General features: G+C 36.8%; 1 long non-coding RNA gene across 1 annotated transcript in view; it reads right to left on the bottom strand.

Moving 5' to 3' along the window:
- Positions 1 to 2,100: 2,100 nt before the first annotated feature.
- The window catches only part of LOC105492793 (uncharacterized), a 39,743-nt gene continuing 34,251 nt past the window's right edge, over positions 2,101 to 7,592 (bottom strand). Inside the window, exons 4-5 of the long non-coding RNA XR_011606173.1 lie at positions 4,517 to 4,753; positions 2,101 to 2,331 (exon numbers count right to left, since the gene is read on the bottom strand). This is a non-coding gene — a long non-coding RNA (uncharacterized lncRNA). The remainder of the gene's footprint in view (positions 2,332 to 4,516; positions 4,754 to 7,592) is intronic.

Raw genomic sequence — 7,592 nt, 5'->3', positions numbered from 1 at the left:
CCCGGCCCTGAAATGTATTTTATATACCTAACCTACTGAACAACGTAGCTTAGCCTAACCTACCTTAAACATTCTCAGAACACTTACATTAGCCAACAGTTGGGCAAAATCATCTAACACGTAGCTTATTTTATAATAAAATGTTCAGAAGGGCTGTATGGATACTTGAAGTATGGTTTCTACTGAATGCCTATTGCTTTTGAACCATTGCAAAGTAAAAACATCATAAGTAGAACCTTCATAAATTGGGGATTCTCTGTATATTTTACCACAGTAAAAAAAATCAGGTTAAAAGAATAAAAAGAGAGATCAGGCAGGAAATGATGGTAGCTTGGCCTAGGTTAGTAAAAGTGGATAGATATAGAATGTATTTTGGAGGTAGAACCTGGAGGACTTTAGGATAGATCGAGGGAGGCAAGGAGGAGGAAAAGTGAGAAGAAAACAGCACTCAAGAATGACTTCTAGGTTTTTTACTTGATCGTGTGGTTAGATGGTGGTTCCATTCACAGAGCTGAGGAAGACCTGGGGCTTGTGACAGTGGTGAAGAACAAGCAGAGTAGAAATCTAGAGTTCTGTGTTGGATATAGTAAGTTTGAGATGCCTACTGCCATCCAACCAAATGCAGGTGTCAAACTGATAGTCAAATAGTAAGTCTGGAGGTCACAGGGAAGGGGGACTGTCCTGGATATATGATCCTGGAAGTCGTTCATATATAAAGACCTAAGAAGAGAGTGTAGTGAAAGAAGTTGGCCTTGCCATTATATTTGGCTTGAAAGTTCAGGATATATTACATAATCCAAGAACATAGAAATTTTTTTTCTTTTTTTTTTGAGATGGAGTCTCGCTCTGTTGCCCAGGCTGGAGTGCAGTGGCGTGATCTCAGCTCTCTGCAACCTCTGCCTCCCAGGTTCAAGCAATTCTCTGCCTCAGTGTCCCAAGTAGCTGGGATTACAAGCACCCACCACCACGCCCAGCTAATTTTTGTATTTTTAGTAGAGACGGGGTTTCACCATCTTTGCCAGGCTTGTCTTGAACTCCTGACCTCGTGATCCACCTGCCTTGGCCTCCCAAAGTGCTGGGATTACAGGCAGAGCCACCGCACCCAGCCTGATAGAATATCTTTGAACATAAAATACTGAAACACTTTTTTTTGTGTGTGAACAAGAGAAAGTTGAGGTAAGATGAGAAGAAAATAAAGTTTTCATAAAGCCCCTGAAGAATTCCCCGACCTCTCCAATTCTGGTGAGTGGTTTTGTATAAATGCTTATGGTCTTTAATGTTTCTTCCACTTCTTTTGTTTGCTTTGTGATGATAACTATCTTTTCTTATGTAGATACTGGCTTTTCAACTAATATGTCCGAAGGTGAAGAACATGTGTAATAATAACTACACCACTGCAATTAGCACAATACCCTATACATAAAAGACACTCAATACATATATCCATTGATAGACTAATACCATAGGGAGACCACTAAGCTAGTTCTCCAGTAAGGACAGGAGTTTCTTGCCCTGAGGAAAATAGCAGGATAGAATGTGATCTTGTAATTACTGACAATTTTTTTCAGGGGCAGCATCTTACTATTTGTGCCTAAATTACCTTAGAAAAAGAAAACAGTCTAAATTATTAAAACGAAATGGCAAAATCAGGTCATTGCCACTTCTTCACTGTGAACTGAATATGTTTGGCACAATAGAAACTTGAAACGTTACTCATTAGTAAAGATTTTTGTTTCTTTTTTTTTTTTTTTTTTTTCTTGAGACGGTGTCTCGCTCTGTCGCCCAGGCTGGAGTGCAGTGGCACGATCTTGGCTCACTGCAAGGTCCGCCTCGGGGGTTCACGCCATTCTCCCGCCTCAGCCTCCCAAGTAGCTGGGACTACAGGTGCCCGCCACCACGCCCAGCTAATTTTTTGTGTTTTTAGTAGAGACGGGGTTTCACCGTGTTAGCCAGGATGGTCTTGATCTCCTGACCTCATGATCTGCCCACCTCAGCCTCCCAAAGTGCTGGGATTACAGGCGTGAACCACTGTGCCCAGCTAATATTTTATTTAATTATAAAAGTATTTTTGATTATCAAAAGTGATGAGCAGGAAAATCTCTGCATCAATGCACTCTGCTGTTCCATTTCAAGTCAAATTCAAAACATGTCAGCCATACTCATCATTCACACTCACACTCATTCACTCAACCAACATTCACTAATTAACTACATGAACCAGGTATGCATCCCTGACTTACCTTTAATTCTCAGGTAACTCATATTATGTTCACAGTCTGGTTTCCTTGTGTGTAATGTGAAGAGGAAAAGACATTTTCAGGATCTTAGTGCCTGTAGATAATACACAGGGCAAAAGTAAGGTTTCCTCCAAACCAGAATTTATTAAGTTGGGAGACATTTAAATATTACATGATGGAAAATCGATTTGTAGGTAAATAAAGCATTCCAACATGACTGAAAGATTTCTCCTAGGTTAAAGATTAGGGTGATGACATATGTCAAACCCAGATACTTTACTAATGACATTAAAACATCTAGAGAAGGAAATGGCCTTTCTGAAGAGTCACACTGGAAGTTGGAAGGTACTGAGTCAGAAGTAAAGCAGCTGGCAGTGGGTGACCAGCACAGCCAAGGGCTACAAGGCCAAGTTCTCAGAGCCAGCCCATCAGGTCCCACTGGTAGGTCTCTGCTACTGGAGGTGAATGCGTCTGGCCATTGAAATTTGAATCATATGGCTAATCTCCCATGTTCTGGTTCTGTACATATCGAGCCTATTCCTCATTACAATTTAGATTCTCATTTAGATTTTCTTTTGCTGGTGAGAAAGGTTTCTTACGGTATATTTTATTTCAGCATTCTGATTTACATATCAGGCTCATGTGAGCTTGGTACATGTGAGTCTCGGGATGCTGACTACGTCAATTTCAGAGCCTGCACATCTGAAAAGGCTGTACTTTAAATTCATCAAGATGAATGCCAGACTGTGAGGTTGTTTGGCGGGCAGCCAGCTAACCTCCCCAAGCAACACCTAATCATGGCGCAGTTGCAATTGCAAGCCTTAACAGAATTTTAAAGAAATCTTGGTATAAATAATCTTACCATGTCTGTTAGTAGTACTTCAACTTTGACACTTTCTTTTTTCCTCAACAAGTAATCTAACTTCTTGGGTTTTTGTTGTGTTCTATTTTGGATTTTTTTAAGGCATAAATGGAGAAAAGTAGTCATAATTTCTGTTTCAGCTTGAGATTTATTTCCTGCAAATCCAGGAGGCACTTCATGCCTAACATGCAGATCTTTAAGCCCAGGGTCCTAGTTGCTACATACCCTCCTAAAACTGGTGAAAATCATCCTTTTTCTCACCCTAAGAAACCTGAGAACAAATAGCAGCAACAGTTTGTGACACTGCCCCATGCACAAGGTTAAAAACATGAGTAGGAGATCTCAATACTGCAGCTGAGAGGTCACATAAGTGTGATAGAGCAAAAACAAACCAGCCTATACCTTCGGATTTGTGAGTGAATTATTCTAATGAGAGCTGTCAGATGCTTGTTACTACAAAATAAATGCCTTTTGGCTGCCTTTTTTTTTTTTTTTTCCTCTTTCTCCTGATTAAAAAGAAAGCAAAACTGTAACACAATTCTTAAACAAATTTTAAAAAGTATCATCATTGCTAATGCCTTTTTTACAATTCAATTCATCACTGCAGGCAAATCGGTTTCTCATTCATAAATTCCCTGATTGTCAAAACAATGTAGATAATCATTTATCATAATGTAATATATCCTGGAAAGCAATCATAACATAAAGAAGACTTTCTCTTATGTAAAGGACAGGCTATTTTAATATATTTTAAAGGCAAGCCCTGATTGGCTATTCACTAATTTGTTGCTATGAGCAACATAATATTTTATTTTGGAAACCTTCAGGATTTCAGTTGCTCTGTAGTTTTGTATCTGAATTTCTGAACTGTTTTCTTCTCTCTGTCTCTCTCTCTGAGCTTTGGTACTTGTTTTCCAGGTAGGAACATTTAATTTTTCATCTAAATATATTCCTGTTTAGAATTGTAAAATAATGTATAACATCCATGAATCACATAAAAGTATGTAGATTTTTACTTAGCATATTTGAATCCCTAGTGGCAAACAAGGAAAACAAACTGGTTGACTTACCCCAAACAGAATTTATTGATAGCACATTGGTTTCCAAGGACTGCGGTAACAAAATACTATGAACTAGGTTGCTTAAAACAATAGAAATTTATTATCTCACAGTCCTTCCTTGCCTCTCCCAGCTTCTGGTGTTTCCCAGCAATCCTTATCCTTCCTTGGCTTGTAGATAGATCACCCCAATCACTGCCTCTGTAGTCACATGTCATTCTCACTGGGTATTTGTGTGTTTCTTCTCTTCTTATAAGGATTCCAGTCATACTGGATTACAAATCCACTCTAATTCAGTATAACCTTATCTTAATTTGATTTTCTGCAAAGACCTTATTTCCAAATAAGGTCACACTTACAGGTACTGAGAGCAAGGGAAGGTTGAAGACACTAAGTCGAGAAGGCTAAGATCCAGGAACATACTGGGCAGCACTTGCAGCTGAGTTGTGTGATGTCTAGTCTTTCACTCGGTCATCGGGTTGTTTATCCAAGAATCAAGGTGGCAAGACTGCTCATCTGAATAGCCAAGCTTGGATCACATGTGCCCAACTCTTGACAGCACTGACGCAGGAAACAGGAAATTCTATCTTCTTCAGCTACTATATTGTGAGGAGACATCTGAGTTAGCTCTCAATGGGGAAGAAGCCATGCCCCAAAAGGAGCCAGCTGCTGTTAAAAAGGGGGAATGAAATCTGGGGCTGCCAAAAATGAAAGACTTCTACCTTACCATTTTTATGACTGCTTATAAATCAGATGTAACAAAAAAATTAAATTCTGCAAATTCACCACAGCTTGACTGCATGACTTCAGGATATATAAGAAATCAGATATACAAGTCAAAAATCACTTGCCTAATACCTTTGGGCCCACATGCATTTCAGAATTTAGAGTTTTTCAGAGTCTAGAAAGGTAATATGATGCACATACCGTTTGTAACATCCCAGCAGTGTGTGCAACAGCATCCCGTAATCAAATGTATAAATATTTCTGTAGTGAATTTTTAAAATATTTATACTAAATGATAGAAAAGACCAAAAATAGCCTCATACCAGTTTAGTTAGGTTTGGGCACTAAATGAGTTGAGGTCAGATCAAGTTTTACAACCAAATTAGTTATTTCTAAAAATTGGAGGTTTTCAGAGCTTTTTGGATTTGAAAACTATGGATAAGGGAATTGTAGAGTAAACTTTTTCCTGAAGTTCACAAAGTCATGAAAGCTAAGCAAATCTAAGTTAGGCCAACAGTAAAACATCCAGGGTAATTCTACTATAATCTACAACCTACATCTAAGCTTAATCTATAATCTATACTCTGCTCTCTAAACTCTCAATCTAAAATTTCAATCTATAATCCACAACCAGTATATAAACTCAGCATACAGTCAGTATATGCAGTCTTCAGTTGTTGTCATGTGGCCTTAGGCCCATGACATAGCCAAGGAAGAAAAGTGAAAACCTGAAAAGAACACTTGTCTTCTAAATAGGTGATTTAAGGATGCATTCATGCCATACATCATTCAAAGAGAAGTTAGATATCTTCATATCAACTAAATTCATATCTGTAATGTTAAAATTTAGAGACCTATAGTTATTTCTTTTCGTGTCTGTGTATTGTCGTCATTTTTTCTGACTGTAAAAGAAAAAGTAATCTCTGTAAGTCAATTGCATCTGCATTGTAAAAGAATCCAATTTTATTCTATGAACAGTATTATTGCCTGGAAGAAGGAAGAGAAATTATTTATGACCAATATCAGAATGATTTGATTTTTCTTGGTTCTGCCTTTGTTTTCAATAGTCCATACATTGTCCTGCTCAGGGTATAACAAGATCCAAGTCACAAAAGGAAGAATTGTGGTTCATCTTTGAGAAATAAATTTTAACAAAAACTGTTTTTAAATATGTTAATTCCTACTGAGAAAAACAAAGAAGGCTGAAATAAGTAATATCAGATTCATGAATCAGAAGACTTAATGTTGTTAAGATGTCAGTTCTCAACAAATTGGTCAATAGACTCAATGCAACCTTAAGCAAAATACCAGCAGTGTTTTATTTTTCTAGAAGTTGATGGGTTAATTCTGAAATTAATATTGAAATGCAATGGACCTAGAATAAACCAAGACAATCTTGAAAAAGAAAAATGAAATCGAAGGACTAATCTACCTCACTTCAAGCCTTAGTATAGAGCTTCAGGAATCAAGGCAGTGTGCTAAATAGACACATAGATCAATAGAACAGACTAGAGAGTCCAGAAATAGACCTAGATGTAAATGCCAACTGATTTTTGACAAATATGCTGAGGCGATTCAATGCAGAAAACATAGGCATTTCAAAATATAATGCTGGAACAACTATACATTTATAAGGAGAAGGAAATCTAGACCCCCTACCTCACACCATATGCAAAAATTAACTCAAAATGGATCAGAGCCTAAACATGAAAGATAAATTTATGAAATTATTTTTTAAATAAGACAAAAAGGTTATTTGAGCTTGACAAAGATTTCTTAGATAAACCACAAAAAGCATGTGTCATGACAGAGAAATGATAAATTGGACTTCAGTGAAATGAAAACCTTCTGTTCTTTGAAATACACCACTAATAAAATGAAAAGGCAAACCACAGCCTAGGAGAAAATATTTACACAACATATATGACAAAGATTTGTATCCAGGATATATATTTTAAAAACTCTTACAACTCAAGGGTTGTAAGAAGACAAGTTCTCTAGTTTTAGAAGCTGCGCAAATGATTTGAACAGGTACTTCACAAAAGAATATGTACAAATGGCCAATAAGTACAAGAAAATGTGTTCGACATTATTAGTCATTAGGAAAAATGCAAATAAAAACCACAAAATATACACACCCATTAGAATAGCCAAAGTTTTAAAGATTGACAATATCAAGATTTGGGGAGAATATGGAAAAATGGAAATTTTCATACATTGCTAGTGGGGAGGTGAAATGGTGCAACACTTAGACAGTTTAACAGTTTCCTAAAATTTTAAATATACATTTACCCTATGACCCAGAAATTCCACCCTTGGATATTTATCCAGGAGAAATGAAAATATATATCAACACAAAGACTTGTAATGAACATTTATAGGAACTTAATTCATAGTAGCCAAAAACTGGGAACAGCTCAAACATCCATCAACATGTAAATGGATAAACATATTGTTGTACTTTTCTCTTAAAATTGATTCATTTTTATTGTATGTAAATGAGACACCCCCATAGAGTTGATTTTTTTCAAATACTGTATTAATTCTGATTACTGAGACTTTAATGCTCCAGTGCCAGGCAACATAGGGACTCTCCTTAATACTGCTCTGGTAGGACCATTTTTTTAGGTTAGTGGTGTTACTGATAAATATGGCATTCACATTTGAAGTATTTATTTGAAATATTTGAGAGAAGCATTGTTTAGAAAC

The sequence above is a fragment of the Macaca nemestrina genome, chromosome 7, assembly GCF_043159975.1.
Source record: "Macaca nemestrina isolate mMacNem1 chromosome 7, mMacNem.hap1, whole genome shotgun sequence".
Lineage (NCBI taxonomy): Eukaryota > Metazoa > Chordata > Mammalia > Primates > Cercopithecidae > Macaca > Macaca nemestrina.
The sequence above is the reverse complement of the archived record's forward strand: the minus strand, read 5'-3'. Positions and strand labels throughout refer to the sequence as shown.